This window comes from Equus przewalskii, chromosome X (genome assembly GCF_037783145.1).
Source record: "Equus przewalskii isolate Varuska chromosome X, EquPr2, whole genome shotgun sequence".
In the NCBI taxonomy this organism is placed as follows: Eukaryota; Metazoa; Chordata; class Mammalia; order Perissodactyla; family Equidae; genus Equus; species Equus przewalskii.
Genome location: NC_091863.1, coordinates 120,099,769 through 120,122,964, shown reverse-complemented (window position 1 = coordinate 120,122,964; position 23,196 = coordinate 120,099,769). Strand labels below are relative to the sequence as shown.

Below are 23,196 nucleotides of genomic sequence, written 5' to 3'. Positions count from 1 at the left end.
TTGGCTTCCCCACTGGGGCATGTGATGCCTACTCCCCCGAGTGTCTTGGGAGCCTGTGCGATCACAGCTGCACCTGTGTCAAATGGCCAACTGCCTGCTTGGCACCACCACCTGGATGCAACTAGACATCTCAAACTCCACATGGCCTTAACTGAGCTCCTGGTCACCCCGCAAAGCCACTTCTTTTATAGTCTGCCACTTCAGTTCGTGTCAGCTCCATCCTTCAAGGTGCCTAGGCCAAATGCTCTGGAGTCTTCCTTGATTCCTCTTTCTTTCGCTCATACCCCACATCCAGAGAAGTGGTCAGTTCTGTTTCTCCGTCTTCAAAATGCATCCACAATCCCAGCATTCTCTCCTCCTCCACTGCTACCGCCTGGGCCCAGCCACCAGCATCTCCCACCTGGATTACTCCAGGAGCCACCTAACAGGTTGCTCTGTTTCGTACCTTCCCCAGCCACACCCTCCTCCAGCCCAGTCTAGTCCCCCATCTCTGTGCACCTGCAGTAGCTTCCCATTTTACTTGGTGAAACTAAAGTGCTTCTGATGGCCTAACAGGCTGCGCCTAAACACCTCCCCGCAACTGGATGACATCATCTTCCCTCTGCTCCAGGTATCCTGACTCTACCTCAACACACCAGGCACGGCCTTCCTTAGGGCCTTTGCATGAGCTGGCTCCCTTATTTCCTTTAATCTTGACACCAGTGTCACCTGGCCGCTTTGTGTAACGTTTCACACCCTCATGCCCATCTCTGGCGCTTCCTCCCCCCTTCCCTGCTGCGTTGTGTCTTTGGTACTTACCACCCGCTGACCTCCTCTATAGGTTAGAGCCCGGGAGGGCCCAGGCTGGCCTGTTTTGCTCACTGCTATATTCCCAGCTCCCAGCACTGTGCTTGGCAGGGAGTATCTGCTCAATGAAAGTTTGTAGGATTCCAATTTCCTGGAACTTTTGAGGAAACTCTGGGGACCACAGGATTGTACAAACACACTGGGAAAGGGGCCTATAGCTGTCGTTACATTTTAAGGACTTGATCACAGGTTAAGAAAGATGGAGGTCAGGCAAAGAGTTTTGTGTAAGTACCATGAAACTAGCCTCAGGTCATGTCACCAAGGGGCCTCGTGGCTCAGACGTGTTGTGGTTCTTTCAGTTACTGTTGGAAACAGGTTCCTTTGTGCTTGTCACCGTGGGTACCCCAAGGCTGGTGAAGAAATGGGAGAGGAGGCCAGAGGCAGAGGCTAAGTGAAGGCTTCCTCCTCACTGGGTAGACCGACTGTGAGACCCTTTGTCACCAAAACTGCAGACCAAGCTTGGGGCTATAAACTCTCCATTACCATGGGCTTTACCGGCCCAACCCACGAACCCGATGAGGTGTAAGCTATCCTCATCTCCATGTTCCAGATGAGGAAATGGGAGACTCAGAGAGGTGAAGGGACATGTTCAGGGTCACACAGCTTGAGAGTGGCAGAGCAGTAAACAGTTGGGCCTCAAAGCTTGGGATGCTTCCACCTGCCATGTGGCCATTCACATTTAGCTTGTGTCGTCCTGGCAGGTGGGTCTAGGCCAGGGAAGGAATCCCACAGGGGTCTCAAAGGGCTTCCCTTCTCCTGGGGAAATCTCCTGGCCCTGTTGAGGAGAGGCTGCCAGCAAAGGGTTAGGCTTGGGCTGTGGGGGTCCAGGGGCACCATGCCAAGGCCAGTGTGGGCCCTGCCTTTGGTCTGGTCCAAAGCTAGAACTCAAGGGATATGAAGGCAATCAGCAGCTGTCTGTCATTCATAGTCATATTCCTGTGAACGTATACTAGATTTTCCCAAGTTCACGTGACAAATGCTGGGGGCTTAACAGGATAGCCAGCCTCTGGAATTCTGTGTGGCCTGCACAGGTAGAGGCCCATGAAGAACAGGCGTGCCGACTGCAGGTAAGAAACACACATCCAGTTGCTCTGTTCATTGTTACTCCCTTGCTCCAAAACCTCCTGTGGCTCCCTACTGCTAAATCCCAACTCCTCAGCCTGTCGTTTAAGGCGCTCCATAGGTGGGCCCCAGCCTCCATTTCCAGCTTCATCTCCTGGTGCTTTCATACATGTCCTTGGGCCTCCTGCCTGGCTTGGCTGTTGATTAGACACCAAATAATTCCTAGTTCTTCCCACCTCGCACCTTTGCTCATGCATTTCCCCTGCCTAGAATTCCAGCTTTCCTGTCAAACTCCCACCTGACCTTCAGGGCTCATCTCAAAAGCCTCCTCCTCTGTGAAGCCTGGCCTGAGACCCATCACAGCACAGCCTGGGCACCCTCCCTGCCTTGGCCATCCACAGCCCTGTCTGTATCTCTGTGACTCTACAGCCCTTTGCCCTCGGCTCGTCCTGTTTTACTGTTTTAGTAGAGACTTCTGGGGTTCCCCTGAAGCCTGCCTGATGAAATCACAGCTGACCCCTGGTTAGGGTGGAGGGGCGTTCAGGGTACCCTCTAGATGGCAGAATCCGGATCCAGAAGGAGGAAATGGAGTGGCGGATGTGGCAGGGCTCAACACAGTGCCCGGCATCTCCCCCTGCCTACCACTGCATTTGTGCAGAGGCTGTTGGCTGTGCCCACCTGGAGGTCTTGCACTCCACCTGTTCCCTCTGCCTTGCCCCTGGCTCCCGGCCCCCTGCAACCATGCCTCACCCATGCAGAGGCCACACCCCACAGTTCAGGCTCTGAGATGCAGGCTCCGAGCTCCTGGCTGCTGGAGCATTAGCTCAGGGCCTCCTGACTCCTCTGCATAGAGTCCTGACCCCAGTGACCTGCGTTCTCTAACCACAGCAGACTGGAGGCCACACCGACAGGAACCAGGACAGACAAACACCGGTGAGGAGGCCCAGGGTGGCGGCTGCCCATGCGGAGGAAGTGCAAGTTGATCTGGGAGCCCCCGGCGTAGACCCAGGTTCTGCCGCCTCCTAGCTGTATAACCTCGGGAGCCGGATGTCTCCTTTCTAAAGTAGGGGTCAGAGTAGTACCTGCTTTGCTGGGGTGAAGTCAGGGTTGCAGCCCCTATGCGTGGGACCACCCTTGGCAGGGCGCCTGGCCTGTAGGCTGGTAGCACTCAGAGAAGAGGCTACTGTCATGATTATTATCCCAAACCCTCCCAAAGACGGGGCAGGTGTTGAATCCAGGAAGACGAAGCATATTAGGATGAAAGCTCAGGTCCTGCATGGAGCTCTAGACACCGTATGATTTTGGGCAAACTGTGAGTGTTTTGATATGTCTGGCAAAAAGTAAGTCTGTGCCAGGTGAGGAGCCAGATTGGGGCACTTGCATAAGACACGTGGCACTTCGCCTAGGAGGGTAGAGGAGAGCACCTGGGAAACGAGTCGAATTATTTCTCATCACTATGTTCTTAAATAATTTTAATTTTCTTGGGGACATTGGTGGTGGTAAGCGTTTTTAAGAATCACAATGGAAACAAATGGGAAATTGTTAAAGTATTGATTGTAATTTCCTGGTGACTTCACTGATTTAAAAAATAGGAACCTTTAAGGAAAAAGCCCTCATTAGCAAGCAAGCAGTTAATTAAGGGGCTGTAGAATGGCTTGCATCGATTTCACCAGGAAACCAGAAAGCTGTGGCTGTAAGTCAATTTTTCCCCCACAGCTCCTTGCTTACCATGAATGCCACTTCTAGAATGCCGTGGGTAATACCATGAGAGCACAGATAAAGATGGGAAATGGTTATTTAAACCGAGATGGATAACTAATTTCAGGAATGATCGTAGATCTCGATGGTTGCCAGTTTTCCTCTTACACCATACACATAACTGAAAGACATTGTCATAGCTTTTATATAGAAAAAACTATGCAGATGGCCTGCTAATTATTACTCTTTATGCCATGACATTTTTTTCCAGCAGCACAGGCATGACCGGCCCCACATGGGAAGAGGCTCCATCCACTGTTCTAGGACCCTTTAGAGCATTTGCAATTTTGTGATTAAGAAAAACCCACACAACAAACCCCTGGCCTGTTGCTGTCCTAGCAACGAGCTAGGCTACTGCGGCACCATCACCACAACCATTCAGAAAGTTAATATGACCCAACACCAGGGAACCAGCCAGGGCCCAGCATTGGGCAGGCACATCGTCCAGGCAGACGACTGGAGAAATAGCGGACAATGTTCCTCTGCTGTTCTGGAAAACACAAGCATATTAACAATAAAAGCAGCTAAAGCTTGGGGCACACCTACTATGCATCAGGCCCCCTGCTTCACATCGTGAGTTCAATGAAGCCTCAAAAATTAATTTCAGAGATGAGCGAACTGAGGCCCAGAGAGGTTCAGCAGCTTGTCTGAGATGGCAGAGTTACTCATGCTACAACCAGGATTTGAATGTCCTAGGCGGTCTGGGACTCAGCAGCCTCCATAGATCCCCTTTAAGACAAAACTGACCAGGGAGGACGAAAGTAACATGCACTTCACATGTTACTCCCGCTGGGCCTGGTGCTGTGCTGGTTGGCTGGCCTGCACCAGCTCACGAGGAAGGACTGCTACATTGTCAGGAATTTTGTGAACCTGTTGGTGACTCATTGGTAGCTTGGAATTGGCCACAGTGGGAGTATCTACACCACAGAAATGAGCAAATGCTGCAAATGAGGGCTGGTTGTTCAACGTTGCCCAACATGCCATCGAATGCAGGTGTTAGAGCAGAACTGCCTGGTTCAAACCAGGGCCCAACGCTTACTGGGCGGCCTGGGGTGAGTTTTCTAGTCAGCAAAATGAAGATAACAGTAGTGACCACCTCATCGGGTTGTTGTAAGCATTAACTATAATCCATGTGCAGGTAGCACAGTATAAGTGATCAGCTAGTATCAGTTGTTGTAAAAGTAAGTATACCGCAGCTACTGCAGGCCTACCTTGGAGACAGTGCGGGTTCGGTTCCAGACCACTGCAACAAAGCGAACATCGCAATAAAGCCAGTCACACAAAATTTTTGGTTCCTCAGTGCGTATAAAGTTATGCCTATGCTATAGTGTAGTCTCTTAAGTGTGCAATAGCATTGTTAAAAAAACACATACTTTAATTAAAAACTACTTTATTGCTAAAAATGCTCACCATCACCTGAGCCTTCAGCGAGTCATCGCTGGTGGAGGGTCTTGCCTCGATGTTGATGGCTGCTGACTTATCAGGGTGCTGGTTGCTGAAGACTGAGGTGGCTGTGGCAACTTCTTAACATAAGACAACAGTGAAGTTTGCCGCCTCGATTCACTCTTCCTTTCATGAATGGTTTCTCTGTAGCATCTGATGCTGTTTGGTAGCATTTTACTCACAGTAGAACTTCTTTCAGACTTGGAGTCAGTCCTCTCAAACCCTTCTGCTGTTTTATCACCGAAGTTTACGTCGTATTCTACATGCATTTCAACAATCTTCCCAGCATCTTCACCAGGAGTAGATTCCATCTCAAGAAACCACTTTCTTTGCTTGTCCGTGAAAAGCAACTCCTTGTCCATTAAAGTTTATCATGAGATCACAGCAATTCGGTCACCTCTCAGGCTCCACTTCTAATTCTAGTTCTCTTGCTGTTTCCACCACGTCTGCAGTTACTTCCTCCACTGAAGTCTTGGCCCCTCAAAGTCATCCATGAGGATTAGAATCAACTTCTTCCAAACTCCTGTTCGTGTTGATATTTTGACCTCTTCCCGTGAATCATGAATATTCTTAATGGCCTCTAGAATGGTGAATCCTTTCCAGAAGGTTTTCAGTTTACCTTGCCCAGATCCACCAGAGGAATCACTATCCATGGCAGTTAAAGCTTTACAAAATGTTTTTCTTAAATAAGATGTGAAGGTCAAAATTACTCCTCGATCTATGAGCTGCAGAATGAATGTTGTGTTCGCAGGCATGAAAACAACATTAATCTCATTGTACATCTCCATCAGAGCTCTGGGGTGATCTGGTGCATTGTCAACGAGCAGTAATATTTTGAAAGAAATCTTTTTTTCTGAGGAGTGGGTCTCAACAGTGGGCTTCAAATATTCAGTAAACCATGTTGTAAAGAGATGTGCTGTCACCCAGGCTTTGTTGTTCCATGTATAGAGCACAGACAGAGTAGGTTAGTACGATTCTTAAGGACCCTAAGATTTTCAGAATGCTAAATGAGCATTAGTTTCAACAGAAAGTCACCAGCTGCATTAGCTCCTGACAAGAGAGTCAGCCTGTCCTTTGAAGCTTTGAAGCCAGGCGTTGACTTGTCCTCACAAGTTATGAAAGTCCTAGATGTCATCTCCTTCAATATAAGGCTGTTTCATCTTCATTGAAAATCTGTCGTTTAGTGTAGCCCCTTCATTAACGATCTCAGCTAGATCTTCTGGAGAACTTGCTGCAGCTTCTCCATCAGCACTGGCTGCTTCACCTTGCGCTGTTATGTTATGGAGACAGCTTCTTTCCTTAAACCTCATGCACCAACCTCTGCCAGCTTCGAACTTTTCTTCTGCAGCTTCCTCACCTCTCTCAGCCTTCATAGGATTGAAGAGAGCTAGGGCCCTGTTCTGGATTAGGCTTTGGCTTAAGGGAATGTTGTGCTGGTTTGATCTTCTATCCAGACCAGTGACACTTTCTCCATATCTGCAATAGGCTGTTTCACTTGTTTATCGTTTGTGTGTTCACTGGAGTAGCACTTTTAATTTCCTTCGAGAACCTTTCCTTTACATTCACAACTTGGCTAACTGTTTGGCACAAGAGGCCTAGCTTTTGGCTATCTTTGCTTTCGACATGCCTTCCTCGTTAAGCTTAATCATTTCTAGCTTTTGATTTAAAGTGAGGGATGTGTAACTCTTCCTTTCACTGGGACACTTAGAGGCCGTTGAAGGGTTAGTAATTAGCCTGATTTCAATATTGTTGTGTCTCAGGGAATAGGGAGGCCGGAGAAGAAGGAAAAAGAAGGGGGAATGGCCGGTCAGTGGAGCAGTCAGAACACGTACACCGTTTATCAATTGTCTTATATGGGCATGGTTCATGGTGCCCCAAAACAATTACAGCAGTAACATCAAAGGTCACTGATCACAGATCACCATAAAAATATAGTAATAATGAAACAGTTTGAAATAATGCCAGAACTACCCAAATGTGACACAGAGAAATCAAGTGAGAAAATGCTGTTTGAAAAATGGTGCCAACAGACTTGCTGGATGCAGGGTTGCCACAAACCTTCAATTTGTAAAAAATGCAATGTCTGTGAAGCGCAATAAAGTGAAGCTCAATAAAAGGAGGTATGCCTGTACTAATTATGATGATGATTATTATTGTTATATTAGGCGGCCATCCACTTTCACCTACACAAACTGGGTGGCTTAAACAATGGGAATTTGTTGTCACAGTTCTGGAGGCTAGAAGTCTGCAGTCAAAGGGTCAGTAAGGGTGCTTCCTTCTGAGGGCTGTGAGGGAAGGGTCTGTTCCAGGCTCCTCTCCTTGGCTTGTGGACGGCCGTCTGCTCCCTGTGTCTCTTCACATTGTCTTCCTTCAACGCAAGCGTCTGTGTCCAAATTTCCCCCTTTTTAGAAGGACATCAGTGATATTGGATTAGGGTCCCACGCTACACTAGTGTCACCTCACCTTAATTAATTACATCTGTAATGACCCTAGTTCCAAATAACGTCACATTCTGAGGTACTGGCGGTTAGAACTTCAACATACAAATTTTGGGGGGACACAGGTCAACCCCTCACAGCCCACCCTCTGGATCCCAAAAGTCCCTGTGTCTTTCTCACATGCAAAATACACTCAATATCCCATCCCAACATCCCCCAAAGTCTCACTCCATTCCGGCATCAACTCTCAGTTCCAAATCTCATCCAAATGTCACCTAAATCAGGTATGGGTGAGACTCAGGGTATAATTCAACCTGGGCCAAAATTCCTCTCCATTTGCAAACCTGTAAAACCAAGTGACAAGTTATCTGCTTCCAAAATGTAATGATGAGTATAATGGCTAATTTTGTGTGTCAGCTTGGCTGGGCTAAGGAATGCCCAGATAGCTGGTAAAACCTTATTTCTGGGTGTGTCTGTGAGGGTGTTTGTGGAAGAGGTTAGCATTTGAATCAGACTAAGTAAAGGGATCTACCCACACCAATGTGGGCAGGCACCATCAAATCCGGTGAGGGCCCCAAAGGAACCGAACGGTGAAGGAAGGGCCAATTCCCTCTCTCCTCTTGAGCTGGGATGTCCATTTTTTTCCTGCCCTTGGACTTTGCAACTCCTGGTTCTCAGACCTTCCGACTCTGGGACTTACACCCGTGGGCCCCTGGGCCTCAGGCCTTGGGACCAACTGACTTACACCACTGGCTTTCCTGGGTTTCCGGCTTGTAGATGGCAGATTGTGGGACTTCTCGGTCTCCACCATAAGGTGAGCCAATTCCTATCATCAGCCTCCTCCTGTCTATCTATACATATCTCCTGTTGGTTCTGTTTCTCTGGAGAACCCTGACTAATACAGTGGGATGGGCACAGGGTAGACATTCCCTTCCAAAAGGGAGAAATCGGAAAGCAAAGAGGTATCATGTGTCCCAAGCGAGTCTGAAACCTAGCAGGCCAAATGCCATGTGTTTTGAAGGCTTGAGCCTAACTCTGACTCAGTCTGTCCTCTGGGTTTGCCCCCAACCTTCACAAAGACAGCTCATGTGTGCAAAACAGAACAAAATCATTCCATTTGCAATAACATGGATGGACCTTGAGAGAATTATGTTAAGTGAAATAAGCCAACAAGAGAAGGACAATCTGTGTATGACTCCACTCATATGAGGAATTTAAAATTATGGACTAAAAACAGTTTAGTGGATACCAGGGGAAAGGTGGGGTTGGGGGTGGGCACAAAGGGTGAAATGGTGCACCTACAACATGACTGACAAACATTAATGTACAACTGAAATTTCACAAGATTGTAACCTATCAATAACTCAATAAAAACAAAAAACAAAAAACAAAGACAGCTCATGTGGCGGCCACAGCGAACAACTGGTCATTCCAAAACACCTTGTTCTTTCACACCTCCATACTGTGCCCTCCAGGCAGCAGAGGGCCCTGCTTTTCCTGCTCATTTGGGGCATTCCTCTGCAGCCATCAGGCCTCAGCTGAAGCCTTAGTGCTTGTCTGGGAGGCCTTTGTTGACCCCTCTCCTCCCTGAGGTCAGGAAAAGGAGCTGCCCCGGGACAAACAGCACCTCTGGTGCCGTCTTCGGGACCCTGGCCTGAGACTGCAAATCCGCCTGTCTCCCCACTAGACTAAGTGCTGCAGGATTTCAGGCACCAGCTCTCGTTTATCATGTCGGGGTCCGGCACACAGCTGGTGTGCGCTATAGAAGTGCCAGTGTGTCTGACTGATAGAATACACAGAAGAGCCTTTTCTGAACACCTACTGTGTGCAGAGTGTTGGACTTGGGCTAATACACTCTTGAGGGGGCAGTGATGAACCATCTCACACTCATTATTAGACACCACGGATGTAGCTCACTTGAGAGCTGGAGGAGCCTTAACAGCAGGTGCTGACACCTGCCACATATTAACTCATTGGGTCCTCACACTGACCCTGTGCGAGATTACACAGCATAGTGTCAAAGCAAGCAACCAGGAGCTAGCCTGATTTCAATCCAGGCTTTGCCACTTACCAGCTGTGTGACTTTGGGCAGTTTACTTATCCTCTCTGTGCCTCTGTTTTCTCGTCTGTAAAATGGGGCTAATCGGGGTACCTACCTCACAGGGTTCGAGTGAGTTAATATCTGTCAGATGTTAGCTGTCATTCAGGTATGGGCAGTTTCTACCTGCTGCTGCTGCAAAATGCTTGCTGAGGGCGAAGCATGCTCATCCACCCAGTGAGGGGGCCAGGCAAAGTGAGGCCCAAGGGCCCCTCCAGCTCTCAAGTACAGTCCATCTGTCCTGTACATGAAGTGACATTAGTGCACCAACGGGCAACAGACAAACAAATGTGTGTATGTGGGGAGGGGGTGGGCCCCTAAAGAGCCAGTGATGCCAGGAGTCTATTGGTGGCAGTTCCATCAATGATAAGAGGCCTGGCCCGGGAGGCAAGACCCTGGGCTCTTGGCTCAGTCCTGCAAGTGGCCCAGCGTGGGACCTGGGGCAAGCTCCTTTCCCTCTCTGGGCTTTAGGTTCTGCCTCTCCCACAGGCTTGGCCTCCCATCTGCAGCATTTTCCAGGCAGGCCTCCCCACCTGCCCTCGTGGCTGAGAGACCCGTCCTGGGCTGCAGGTAGCCCCAGTTGTGTTGGAGCTGCGGCTATGCCTCCGCTGGCCTGCCTCCCGGCCGCGTGGCATGTCTGCCTGCGGGGAAGCCCTGCTGCCTTGAGGAATGAGTAGAGATGTCACCTGGTGCAATTTGAGTAATGAAACCAAAGGACAAGGAAGTGGCTTGCTGCTCTTCCTTGTGAGCTGGGACATTTGTTTCGCCAGCCCTTTCTCCTGAGTGCAGAGGCAAGTGAGGCCGAGAAGATGCTTTGCTATCCAAGTGCCTTCTCTCTGGGCTCCTCGTTATTCCCCCAGCGCCTCAGGACCTACGATGCAGAGCAGTCTTCTTGCCCCTGAGATGCTGCCCAAGGCACTTCCAAGGTGGCACTCTATGGGGAATTACGGTACTGGGCATTTGCCAGGAGGAAGAGAGTGTGCTTTACATGGGACTGAAATGTCCCTGCTGTTCAGAGAAAGGAGATTCAGAGAAAAAGGCAAAATCGGTGCCTTTTGCAGCAGCCAAATTTCCATCTCTTTGCTGTGTGTGCTGGCAACGTGATGCCCAGAGCAGATCGCACAGGCTGGTGTCACGTTGCATCAGCGGCAAAACAAACTGCTTTAGTAATCAGATCCCCGGACCTGGTGGCAGATGCCTAGCTGGCTAGGAGAGCCATGGCAGCCCACTTTAGAGCTGTGGCGTTCTAAGCGAGCTAGACATGGTGCCACACTGACCCTTGCAAGTGGGTATCCAGAAGCTTCCCATCGGTGGCCATGCAGGGCTCAGCTTCTTCCCCAACCCGCCCCCGTCCCTAGCCGTGTCCCACGGAAGTCCTCCTTGCGTGGATGCATCATTGCCCATTCCAGCATCCTGACCCTGTCTGTGAAGCTACAGCCACACACTGTGTCCTTATTCCTGAAGGGCCACCTCATAGACACCAGCCCACCGTGCCACTCTGTGGGCTCAGTGAGGCTGGGGGAATCAAAGCAGAAGCCTTGAAAGACTTCTGTATCCCTAAGAAGCTGCGGCCGCAAGGGACCACGTTTCCCTATAGTAGGATGGACAGCAAGCAGAACATTTGCTACCCTTGACGGAGGCCAGAACTAGCTGTCCCCTGCAAGCTCCATGCCGCCTCCTCTTGCTCTCTGCTCAGGGCTCGTTCCTACTAATGAAATGGCCGTTTCGCCAGTGTAACATTACTTAGCGATTTATTAGTGATTATTGATTTTCAATTGTGGTTTCCTGGGACTGTGGGATGGAGCAAATCGAAGGCATCCTGCCTACGGACCTCCCTCCATTTGCTTGAAGCCATGGACTCAGTCGCAAGCAGCTCATCCATTGCTGAAAGCACCGAGAGAGACAGCCAGTGCTGCTTCCTGCTGCTCAGTTTCCACTCACTGTCTCCTAAAGAACCCTTCATCCCACTTCCTCCAGAGGCCCAGCTGCGGATAGGAGCAGATAGGACTTCAAGTGGATGCTTTTATGATTTTTTTGGTGGCCCCGATTGGATCCTGTTCCCATCTCTTGGGACTCACTCTGCCCTCTTATTCCCCAGAAGCCTCCCTCCTTTACTCCCTCTTAAAGGATTCCTGCTGCTTCCGAATGATCCATTGTCCCTCTGCTTGGAAAATGGTGGCCTCCATCCCCTGGCAGGAAGGAAGCAGAAGCCTGTATTGCCTTGTAGCCCTGGTCCTCCCCACCACCAGGCTCCTGGGCCTGGAAGGAATCCTAAGCCGGGTGGTCCACTTCCTTCCTCGCCCCTGTCTGTGACTCCCAGCTCCAGCCTCCAACCTGAGAAGGAGTAGGCACTCACACATGCTCTCCCAAGTATCTGCTGAGCACCTCGCTCCAGCGCCACACTAGTTGTGGGAGAAAGATCTGATAAAAAAGGGAAGGCTACCGACAGCTCTTCTGCACCATATCGGAGCTGCTTCACCTCACTTGTCTCTTATTCCAGCCACCTCTGAAGCAACCAGTTCTTTCTACGTGGGGTCCAACAAAATGCATGCGGGTGCAGCTCGACAGCACCTCACCTCAGGCTTACAATGCATGCCTGGGCCTTCTCTTTTGACACTGTGGCATGGAATGCCAGGGGGACTTGTTTGGTATGTGCGCATGCAGGGGAGTTACATTCCCACGGAAAGAAACTTTGACCAACGGGGAAAGGAGATGAGGAATAGCTGCTCCCCTTTCTCCCCCTAGTTCTGCGTCATATTTCATTTGGCTCTCAGAGGGTTATGTGGCATCAAGCAAACAGTCACCCGTTATGGTGCATAATTAGATAGCGTATCTGTCTTTTGGCTCTTCCTCCTTCCCTATGGTGCTCCCCTCGTCCCCCCCATCTCTCACTCATGCTCTCTGGGATCACATTTCCCAATAAAGATACTTACATATAAGCCTTTGTCTTATGCTCTGCATTCCGGAGAACCAGATAGCTGGTACTAGGAAGGGCCTTAGAAGTCCTGAAGATGGGATTTGGGGGCTAGATCTCCTACCAGTCAGATGGTAATACGGACCCCGTTTCTGGTGGGAAGAGGGATGGTGACAAGCGTTGACATGCAGTGGCATCACAGTTATCTAGACTCTCACTTGTGAAGCACGTGGTTATGTGGTAGTGATAGCACTCAAATATTATAGGGACAATGGTAATCGTAAGGATTGGGGGGTTGTCTGGCTTTTATTACTTTGAGAAACTTGCAATAAAGAAAATGGTGGGCTTGGGTCAGCCACCCGTGAATTCAAAACACCCTGTGAAAGCTAGAAGGCCCCTATGGAAGCATTCAAAGGAATCCTCAGACCGTGAGGAAAACTAGACCCAACATCAAATTGTAAGAATAGAGTGTTGCAAAGAAGATTAAATACAGCTTCAATAGTTTTCTATATTAAGGTCTTGATGGGAAAACAGTGGGAAATTGAGACCTGAGGTGGGGACGTTTGGGTGGATAAGCCTGAGAATCTTGGACCCTCAAAGTCTCCAGAACTCTTCATGCTGGCAGCCTCTTTTCTTTGCCAGAGGAGAGCAGCCTGCCACACTGTAGAGACCCTGCAATGACATCATCTGATGTAGGTGTCTTGCAAGATGATGCTTTTCCTCTTCAAGACCCACCTTCACTACCTCTCATTGCCTCTAGGCTGACAACCAGGGTCAGATCTCAGGCTTGGAATACAGCCCAAGCTTGGAAGTCCAATTCTTGTTCTGGAAGAAAATAGCTTACTTGCCAAAGGAATTGCAGAAACTGGCTAATATATACTAGTAAGAATTGTGAGAACGCTTATGGGGGCTGGATATTGACGGTATTGGACCCAGGGAGTAGACAGGGGAGAATCTATTGACATGGTGGCACTCACTTGTACCCAGGGATTCAAGGTTCAGATAAAGACATTGGGAATGAGTCCTAATACTCTGCTGACATGGCTCCTTGAAGCCTGCCATGACAGTAGCCTAGAATAAATGAGATGGAGCTGCTGTAACTTTCTTGGTATAGTATTGAGGAAGGAAGCGTAATGTTCAGAGAGATATTAGAACAGATTACGTGATATCAGAAAACCTACTATTTGACTGTGTTCCTTGGGTGGGACGAAGAACCCTTCCTTCACCAAGGCGGTAGGCGAGAGGGGCACTAGCATATTTGAGAGCTTGTTAAGTAGCTGTTTTCTCTAGGTTGAGTTTTACAGTATGAGATACACCATGGAACTGAGTTCTCTGGTATCAGTGGAGATGTGACTCTAGAATGGCAGAGGTCAGGTGGCAACACTTAACCATCATAGTAATGTAAGCAAGGTCAGAGTAGCCACTGGGGTGTCACACCTGCTGGGATCTGTGTGATGACCGACAGACCATTGCATTCCTAGGACAGATAGGTGGGAGATAATGAGGGCGTCATCCGATTAGTCTAACAGAAAAACATCGGCAGCTTATGAGCAGAACACGGATATCAGCCACCACAATGAAAAATTCAATTCCTTACGCAGTTTCCGGATTTATGTCACTTCTCCAACCCAGAGCCCAGATTGAAGGGGAGACTGCTCTCCTTGTGGAAGAGCCCTACAGTGCCACCGCAATTACATATGACAAATATTCTCCCAATCCTTCTGCAAAGGGGTCTAAGGACGTTTGTGAAGGGAACCATGACAGGGAAAGGGGACTACTTATACTTGTCAAGAACTGTTGGATACAAGGTCTGAGCTTACACTAGTATCAAAAAACCAAAAATGCCATCATGTTTTTCTTGTTAGACTGGGGACTTACTGAGGTCAGGTGACAAATGGTCTAATGGAGCTGTAGGCCCATCCTGTGGTCATTTCTCTGGCTCCCAAGTATATAACTGGGATAGACATTTTTAGCAGCTAGAAGAACCCTCACATTAGCATCCTGACTCATGGAGTAAGAATTATTTTGATAGGAAGGATCCAGTGGAAAGTGTGGAAACTGCTTCCTCAGCTGAGATGGGAAATCAGAAGCAACACTAGGAGGTATTGCAAAAATTTGTCTCACTATCAAAGATTTAAAGGATGAAAAAGCAGTGGTCCCCATCACATCCTTGTTCAGCTCACCTATACGGCTCCAGCAAAAACCAGATGGATTGTGGCAGACTATGGTGAACCGCTTATGGTAAACTCTACCAGGTGGTCACACCAGTTGTGGCTGCACTGCTGGCTGTGCTATCTTTACTGCAGCAGACCAGAACATCCTTTGACACTTGGTATGTGGCTCTTGGGCTGGAGAATGCATTATTTTAATCCCCATCAATAAATGAGATTAAAAGCTGTTTGCCTTTACACAAGAAGGCTAGCAGTACATATTCACTATTTTACCCCAGGGCGAGGGGAATTCTCTGCTCTCTGCTGTCACAATGTAGTCTATAGGGGCCTTGATCTTCTTGACATTTCACAGAACATCACACTGGCTCATCATATTGATAAAATTACTGACATCATGCTAATTGGACCTGGTGAGCATCAAGTGACAAGTACCTCAGACGTCCTTGTAAGACACATGCAAATAAGAGGGTGGGAGATAGACCCCAAGAAGATGTATGGGCTTGCCATGTCAGTGAAATTTTTAGGGGTCTAATGATCTAAAACACACTGTGACATCTCCCCTAAGAAAAAGGACAAATTATTCTACTGTGAATTGCCTACCCCTAAGAAAGAGACACAGCACCGGGAGGGTCTTTTAGATTTTGGAGGCAGTGTAGAATGAAGTTGGGAATTTTGCTCCAAGATATTTATTGGGTTGTGCAGAGGTTGCCAGTTTTGAGTGGGATTTAGAACAAGAGAGGGCTCTGCAGTGGCCCAGGCTGAAGTACAAGCTACTCTCCCTCTTGAGCCTAATGACTCATCAGATCCAGTGGTGCTAGAGGTATCTGTGGTAGACGGAAATGCTGTGTGGAGTCTTTGGCAATCTCTAACAGCAGAGTCGCAGTGCAGACTCCTACGGTTTTGGAGAAAGGTCATGCTTTCTGTGGCAGAGGATTGCTTTCCTTTGATAAAAGCTTTTGGAGTGTTATTGGGCCTTGGTAGAGAACTAGCGCTTGACCGTGGAACCCCAAGCAACCATAAGACTGCAGTTGCCCATCGTAAGCTGGGTATTATTAGATCTACTAAGTTATAAGCTCAGGCAAGCACATCCTTTGTATGATGAAAATAATGATTTGACTTTGGATCCAAGAAGGTCCATAGACTCAAGTAACTTACTTAAACAGATGGCTGCATCTGTTGTATTAAGCACACATTTCCCACAGCTCATACTTACGGCTTTATGGAGTTTTCCTGTGACCCATCAATGCAGGAGAAAATAGTTTGGGCCTCGTCCTTAGATTGGTTGGCACAATGTATTGGTGAAAGCTGAAAGAGAAATGGACTGTTGCCACATTCCAAGCCCACTTGGCGATGGTAGAAAGAACAGCGGTAAAGGGAAATACTCCTAGAGGGTGGGGTTGGTCGTCAACTTGGCGTAGAGGAAGTGGCCTACAAAAGGATGGACGACTGGGCAGTGGCAATTGGCTTAGCTGGTTGCCACAGGTTGAATTTTGTCCACTTTCCAAATTCATATGTTGAAGTCCTGTCCCTGGTACCTCAGATTGTAACCTTATTTGGAAATAGGGTCAATGCAGATTTAATTAGTTAAGATGAGGCCATGCTGGAGTAGGGTGGGCCCTAAACCAATATGACTGGTGTCCTTATACAAAGGGGACATTTGGACAAAGAGCTGTATATAGAGGGAAGACGATGTGAGGAGACACAGGCAAAGATGGCTGTCTACAAGCCAGGGAGAGAGGCCTGGAGCAGACCCTTCCCTCAGCCCTCGGAGAGAACCAACCCTGCTCGTTCCTTTGTTTTGGACTTCTGGTCTCCAGAACTGTGAGACAATAAATTTCTGTCCTTTAAGCCACCCAATTTGTGATACTTTGTTATGGCAGCCCTAGAAAATTAATACACTAGTTGGCTAGGGGCCTGGAAGGAACCTGCTTGGAAAATCGTGTTAATGGCAAAGGAGGTACAACGTTGGGCACAGGATTCACTGAGATTACTGTGTGCCCAGTCACTCAGTAGCAGTAGGCCTAATAGAATAGCCTGTTAAAGACTTAGCTAAGATGCCAGCTTGGGGACAGTACAGTGTGGGGTTGAGGTGCTGTTTTCCGGGATGCGGTGTATACACGGATCCAATGACCAACACATGGTCCTCAATAGCTAAAACCCACACATCCGCAAACCAAAGGGTGGACATAGGAGTGGGCCTCCTCACCATCACTCTCAGTGACTCATTTGTTGAATTTATGCCTCCTGTCCCTGAAGCTTTAGTCTCTTCCAGATTAGAAGTTCTGTTTTGATGGGACAGAATATTTCCATCAGGGGTCACAGTAAGGATTCCATTGAACTTGAAGCCACAATGACCATATAGTCAGTTAGGGTTTTCATTCCAGTAAACCAGCAGGAAAAGAAAGGAGGGCTTAGGGTTGCTTCCATGCAATGGTGGCAGGGAGGAATATGTTTAGGGCCCAGGGAATTCAATGGGGGTGTTTTCTTGGTGCTTCCTTGTCCAGTAACAAAGGTGAATGGGTGCTTGCAGGAACCATGGCCCAACAATGGCCCGGCAGCTAAGGGCTTAGACTCTCTGGGGATAAAGGCCTGAGTCACCTCACCAGGCAAGCAACACAGACCAGCCAAAGTGCTGGCCCAGGGAAGAACATTTCTAGAATACGAGGTGGAGGAGGGAGATGATGAATATCAACTATGGCCTAGGGATCAGCTGTGGCACCAAGGACCGTCACTTTTTCACCAACCCTCCTGCATGAAGTCTTTGCAAAGATTGCAACTGCCTATCACTTTGAAAGGGCTTCTGGGTAGATTGGTCTTAGACTTCAAATGTCTTAAGAAGGAAGTGAGAGCATTTTGTTTTCTCAAAAATGGAAGCCCCATATTGTAATATGGGAACAGGGTACAATGGAGGATACAAGCAAATCTATGTGGTGCAAGGAATGGACTGTATCAGACACTTTTTAATGCCCCACTTCAGGTTCTCTTGGCTTCACCCATCTCTTACTCCAGTCACTGCTGTGGAGACCAGTTTTGTGAAAATTCTGACCACCTTCATGCTGGTGCAACCTACTGGCACCTTGCAGTGTCTGTGACGCATGCTTTCCCCTCCTTCCCCCAAGCCAAGGGATGGGTCGTTGTGGGAACCACTCAGCACCCACACATGTGCACCTTGGTTTTTGGGGGTGTTAACACTCCATGAAATAACTGCTTCCCCTTTTCTTCCACAATGGATGATCTCGAGATGCATTTCATATGGCTTCTCGGATGGTCCCATAAATTCAAGCAGCCAGTTGCCTTTCACAGTGGCCAGCTTGATAAACACGGTCTTGTACTGACTGTCCTTCTTTCCCTGCATCACTGCCCCTGCCCCTTACTTCCGCTCCCTGGTGTCACTCTCCCCCGAAAAATATTCACACATAAGTTTTTGTCTCAGATTTGACTTTCTGGAGTCTGCAGACTAAGAGAGTAGGCACATGCCTGCCCTCACTGAGTTTCCAGACTAGTTGAGGAGACAAACACAGAACATTTATATTCCTGGTGTAACATGTCCCGTACAGGGGCTGCACCCAGTGGGGCAGGAGTGTGGGAGACCATAGGAGCCCTAAGTAATCTGGGGGGAGGGGTTTAGGAGGGCTTCCCTAAATTGTGAAGGTTCAGCTGATATATGCAGTATGAGTAGAAGGTTTGTCAGGAGAAAGGGGTGTGGGCCAACGCTTTTGTGGGGCAGGTGTTTTCGCAGAGGTGAGGGGAGGAGGGGATGCATCAAAGGTTTCTGGATGTTTCAGCCTTAGAAGCAGAGGTGGTCATGGGGATGTGGGAAAAGCAGGGGCAGCCGGAGCCGAGTACCCTTTCTACAAGAAGTGAAGCTCCAGAGGACATGGGACTCGATGGGGTCCAGGACCCAGGGGAATGGGTTGGCCATCCACAAGGGAAGGAGCAACCCTTTTTCCTCTGAGACTGAATAGAAAGAAGGAAGAGAGGGAAGGGAGGTACACCGTGACTTTGAGGTGGCAAGGACGATGGAAGCTTCAAGTTGGACAACTTTGGTCTTCTCTGCAAATCCCAAGCTGAGTTTGCTGCTGGCAGAGTCAGGGTGGGGCCAGGGCTGGAGGAGGCTGGTGGCGCAGGCTCAGGACAGCTGTTGTGGGGAATTCCAGAGGGATTGAGTTGACGGAGGGAGCGCCGCCTGCCCTACCTGTCTGCCGGGCCAGACGGGACTTTTCGTAAAGGAGGGCCTCGGGGTGTTTGCTGAATGTAGAGCGGGTTTACCGATTGTGGCCTGAGTTGCAGTGAGTCCACGCTTACCCTCCACTTGACCCACGCTTGGTTCTCCTTCTTACTACCACCCCCACTCTCTGAAATGCACCCCCCTTACCACCCCTCAGCCTTTGCCTGAGTTGTCCCCTGTGCAGGCAACAACTGGTCTTAGATCCCCCCAAGCCACAGCCCACATTCTTCAAATCGCAGCGTGAAGCCCCACCTCTAAGAAGCTATCTTTGTGATTAATACCGACCATTCTCGAACCCCTCAGCAGAAGCCCCAGAGCGGACCTCTTGTCCAATGCACTCCTGTAATTCCTGTTGCTCTCCGAATTTAGCCAGGACCAGGAGATGACAAGCGCCCGTCTTAGGGCCCATGTTAGAATGCCAGCTCTGAAGGGTGGGAGCTGTCTCCTGGCCCCCCACCTCACACCTAGACAAGTAAGAACTCTCCAGATTTCCTTAGGCGTCAAAGGTTGTCAGAAGTGAGCCCCATCCAGGAGCCCCAAGAGCATTCCAGGGGCTTCTTAAGCCAAGTCCACACATCCCCAAGAAATCCAGGGAGGGCTTCAGGTCGTTGACAAGACCCTTGGATTTGGATGCAAAACATTGTGTGTGCATATGTGTGCATGAATGTACTTCTGTGTGTTTTCTGGAGACAAGTTCCATAACTCTTCTTAGCTCTTCAGAAGGATCTCCGAGGGGCTGGCCAGGTGGCACAGTGGTTAAGTGCACACGCTCCACTTCGGTGGCCCGGGGTTCGCCGGTTCGGATCCCGGGTGCGGACATGGCACCACTTGACAAGCCATGCTGTGCTAGGCATCCCATATATAAAGTAGAGAAAGATGGGCACGGATGTTAGCTCAGGGCCAGTCTTCCTCAGCAAAAAGAGGAGGATTGGCTGCAGTTAGCTCAGGGCTAATCTTCCTCAAAAAAAAAAAAAAAAAAAAAGGCTCTCCAAGCCCTGAACAGCCCAGAACCACTGCTGTAAACCTTTCTCGGTGGACACAGCCCACAGCGGGCCTACACCCCACTGCACAACTCATCTGCAGTCAGGGTGAATCCAGATGGTCAAATGGATGCTGCTCCCAAGTTCCTGGGCCACTGCCAAGGGTGTTGTGGCCACAGATATTTGTGCTCAATCAGAATTCAGTCTGTGGGTCATAACATCCCTCAACAGTCCAATGAGTGGATGACAATAAATAGAGAGCCAATCAGGTTTATGAGTCTTGTGGAAATTTAAAGAATCCTAACCTGTGGGAGCTGGAAGGCTGTTTATAGGCCACTGAGTCCAATATTTCCAGAAATGTGTTCTATGGAACGCAAATTTTACCAGACGTGAACAGAATAGCCCTTCAAAGAAAAAAAGGACTCTGAGATCAAAAAGTTTGGGAGACATTGGGTTAAACAATGTTAAATGGTTCTCTCTCCAGTAGGACTTCTCAGCATCTGCATTAGGTAACAGAAGCTTTGAATTTTCGGGAGGGAGGTAGTGTTTCCCAACTATAAGTACTATGCAGTTCCTGTGCAGGGTATCTGGTGGGATAACAGTCTTCCGTTGACCCGGTTCGGGTCAGAAACCATTTCGTGAGTTTCGGGAAGTTCTATTCACCCCTACTTAACTGGAGAACTCTGCTGGGCACATGCGCTTCCTTGGGGATGAGTGGGGGGTGGGGGCAAACGTGAGTGCTCGGGTACTCCATGCGCTGTCACTCCCAGCCCTTCCCCCCACAGCTGCCGGATGCTTATTCTAGGATCCCTTGTGTAGTGCTAACTTATGGCCCAGATGCTGTCCCAAGCACACTTTATAGTTACTCACTGTGTCAGGCAGCGTTCTCCAGAGGAATGGAGACAGTAGGATATAAATATATAAGGACTACTTTAAGGATTTGGCTCATGTGATTGGGGGGGCGGGCAAGTCCACCAGTGGCAGGCGAGGCCAGCAGGCTGGAAACTCAGCAGGTGTTGCTGGTGCTCTTACCTCTACAGCAGGCTACCTCTCAGGGCAGCCTGCTGACCAAAAGTCAAAGGTCTTGGGGCAGCGGCCCCCTGGCTCCCAGGTCAGGCTTTGGGGGCCAAGGCCCAAGGCCAGCCACAGTCTTGGGCCAAGGGGGCTGTTATCCCCCTTCTCCCCAAGATTTTCCACCAAGGGGGAATGCTCCCACACGGTCGGCCGAAACTTGGCCCCTGTCTAGGCCAGGCCTGCAGGGCTTTATTTGCCTGTGAGTTTGTTTGGAAATGTCTCTGGGTTGTATTTTCTGGGCATGTGCGCTCAGGCCTGCAGGAGTGGGGGATGCAGATCTGCTGCCTGGTCGGGCTGTGGTGCTTCAATATCCCTGTGCACCCAACGCCGCTCATGAGCCACCCCAAAGTCTGCAACTCCAGGCTCATGCCCTAGTGCGTGTCCAGCCAGGACCACAGCCATGACCATGGCCCACAAATTTCCCAAATGGGCATGCTTCAGTGCAACTTCCAGAAGTGCCTCCCATGCTGGCCATAGGGCTATACTGCAGGCCTCATGCTCTGATGGGGATCTGAGCTCAGATGAAGCCAGGGCTGGGGGCTGATGCGGAGGCTGTCCCTTGGGTTGGGCTGACAATGGTGACCTCGGAAGATGCCTGCCCCCTCTCTGGCCTCAGTGATCCCATCTATATGATGATAGGGGAAGACTAGAATGATCCTTAGTGTGCTCTCCATCTTCAAACTTGTCTTCAACAACAGAGTTTGAAGCCACTTCCTTCTTTCCCAGATACCCATAGAGGCATTCCAGAGGGCACTGTTGAGGACTCTTTTTCTGGACTTGTGTCTCAGGAGCCGGCTATAGACAGCTAATGGCTAGGCATTGCTTGGTTACATACTTGCGTACAATAAGCCAACAAACAAAATCCAACAACCTCTAGTAGGGCACGCCATTCTAGGGGCAAGTGATGGCAGTGCTGAGACAAAGAAAATTTGGGAGGAATCAGGAACTTTAGGAGATGTAGCCTCTAGGATTCCTCCCTCCCTCCCTGCCTCCCTCCCTTCCTTGCCGTCTGTCATCTGACCCCAGGCACAGGTCAGCTCAAACAGCTGAACAAGGACAGCAGGCACGCTCTCTTGGATCATCTGGGGAGGGGGCTGAACGGCAGCATTCTTCCCCTGCCACCCCCTCACATTTAACACACACTCCCCCATTATTCTGAAAGAAAAATGCCAGGATTCCAGGAAGCAGTACAAATGTGTGCTGACCTTGGAGCCCCAGATCCATAGTAGCAGCTTGTCCTCAAAGCAGACAACTACAGACGGGTGTGCTGTAGGCTTCGGCCTCTATTTCCTTCTGGGCCCCAAGGTGGCTGATCCTTGGGCCTCAACTCTGCTTATAGGGAATGCAGGTGATACCCTGGAAGACAGCCCTGACCAATACCAAGTCTAGAAGGAAGAGCTGGCCCAGCCGAGGCGCTCCTGGGAGGCACCCTCTACTGGGCCGCCTCAGGAAGAAGAGCCTAGAAGCCTGAGTTCTTGTTCCTGCCTTTGGCTCGTTGGGCTTCCGTAAGAAGGCTCCCTGGGGTGTGCACAGTTCTTTATGGATTACCAAACATGTTGCTGTCCATTCCATTCCTCCGCTCATCTGTTCATTCTTACGTCCACCACATACTTATCAAGTGCTGGTTGTGTGCTAGTATTGGAGGTAGAGTGGTGCCTGAGATCCACCTCATCACTGCCCCCCTGCTGCTTCCATCTTGCAGGGAAGATAGACAAGGAACAGAGAATTCGAAGAGGGGTACATGTTTCAAAGGCAATGAGAGTCTACTGCAGCGCCAGAAGAGGGCCGGGAGTGCCATGTCAAGAGTGTGTGGTTAGAACAAGGCAGGGTGGGCCGTTTGAGCCTGGTGTCCTAGCTCCCAGCTCAGGGCTTTCTCTACCTCTCTTCACTGCCCTCTCCTTATTCCACCCACCCCCCAGCTGCTGCCTATTGGATTATCATTCACTGCCATTCATCCAATGAGCTTGGCCAATAACAAGGTCGTACGTTAGCTTCCTCTTGCCAAATCAGGTGACAAAACCAAGGCCCTTGGCAAGGTGGAGAGAAGGCCAGGTCATGGACAAACAGGACAGCTTATCAACCTTCTTTGGTGTCCCCTCTTCACTGCCAGGGCCAGGCTTAGCCCTGGGGCTCCTGACACCTGGGAGTGGGACAAGGTTAAAGGGAACTGAAAGGGGGCCTGTT

The 23,196-nt window shown here is 49.5% G+C and overlaps 1 protein-coding gene across 2 annotated transcripts in view; it reads right to left on the bottom strand.

The window, feature by feature from the left end:
* MAMLD1 (mastermind like domain containing 1) overlaps positions 1-23,196 on the bottom strand; it is a 224,647-nt gene that overhangs the window by 127,677 nt on the left and 73,774 nt on the right. For both annotated transcript variants that reach the window (XM_070606167.1, XM_070606168.1), the window contains exon 3: positions 15,944-16,035. The gene's annotated coding sequence lies outside the window, so the exon portion shown is untranslated. The remainder of the gene's footprint in view (positions 1-15,943; positions 16,036-23,196) is intronic.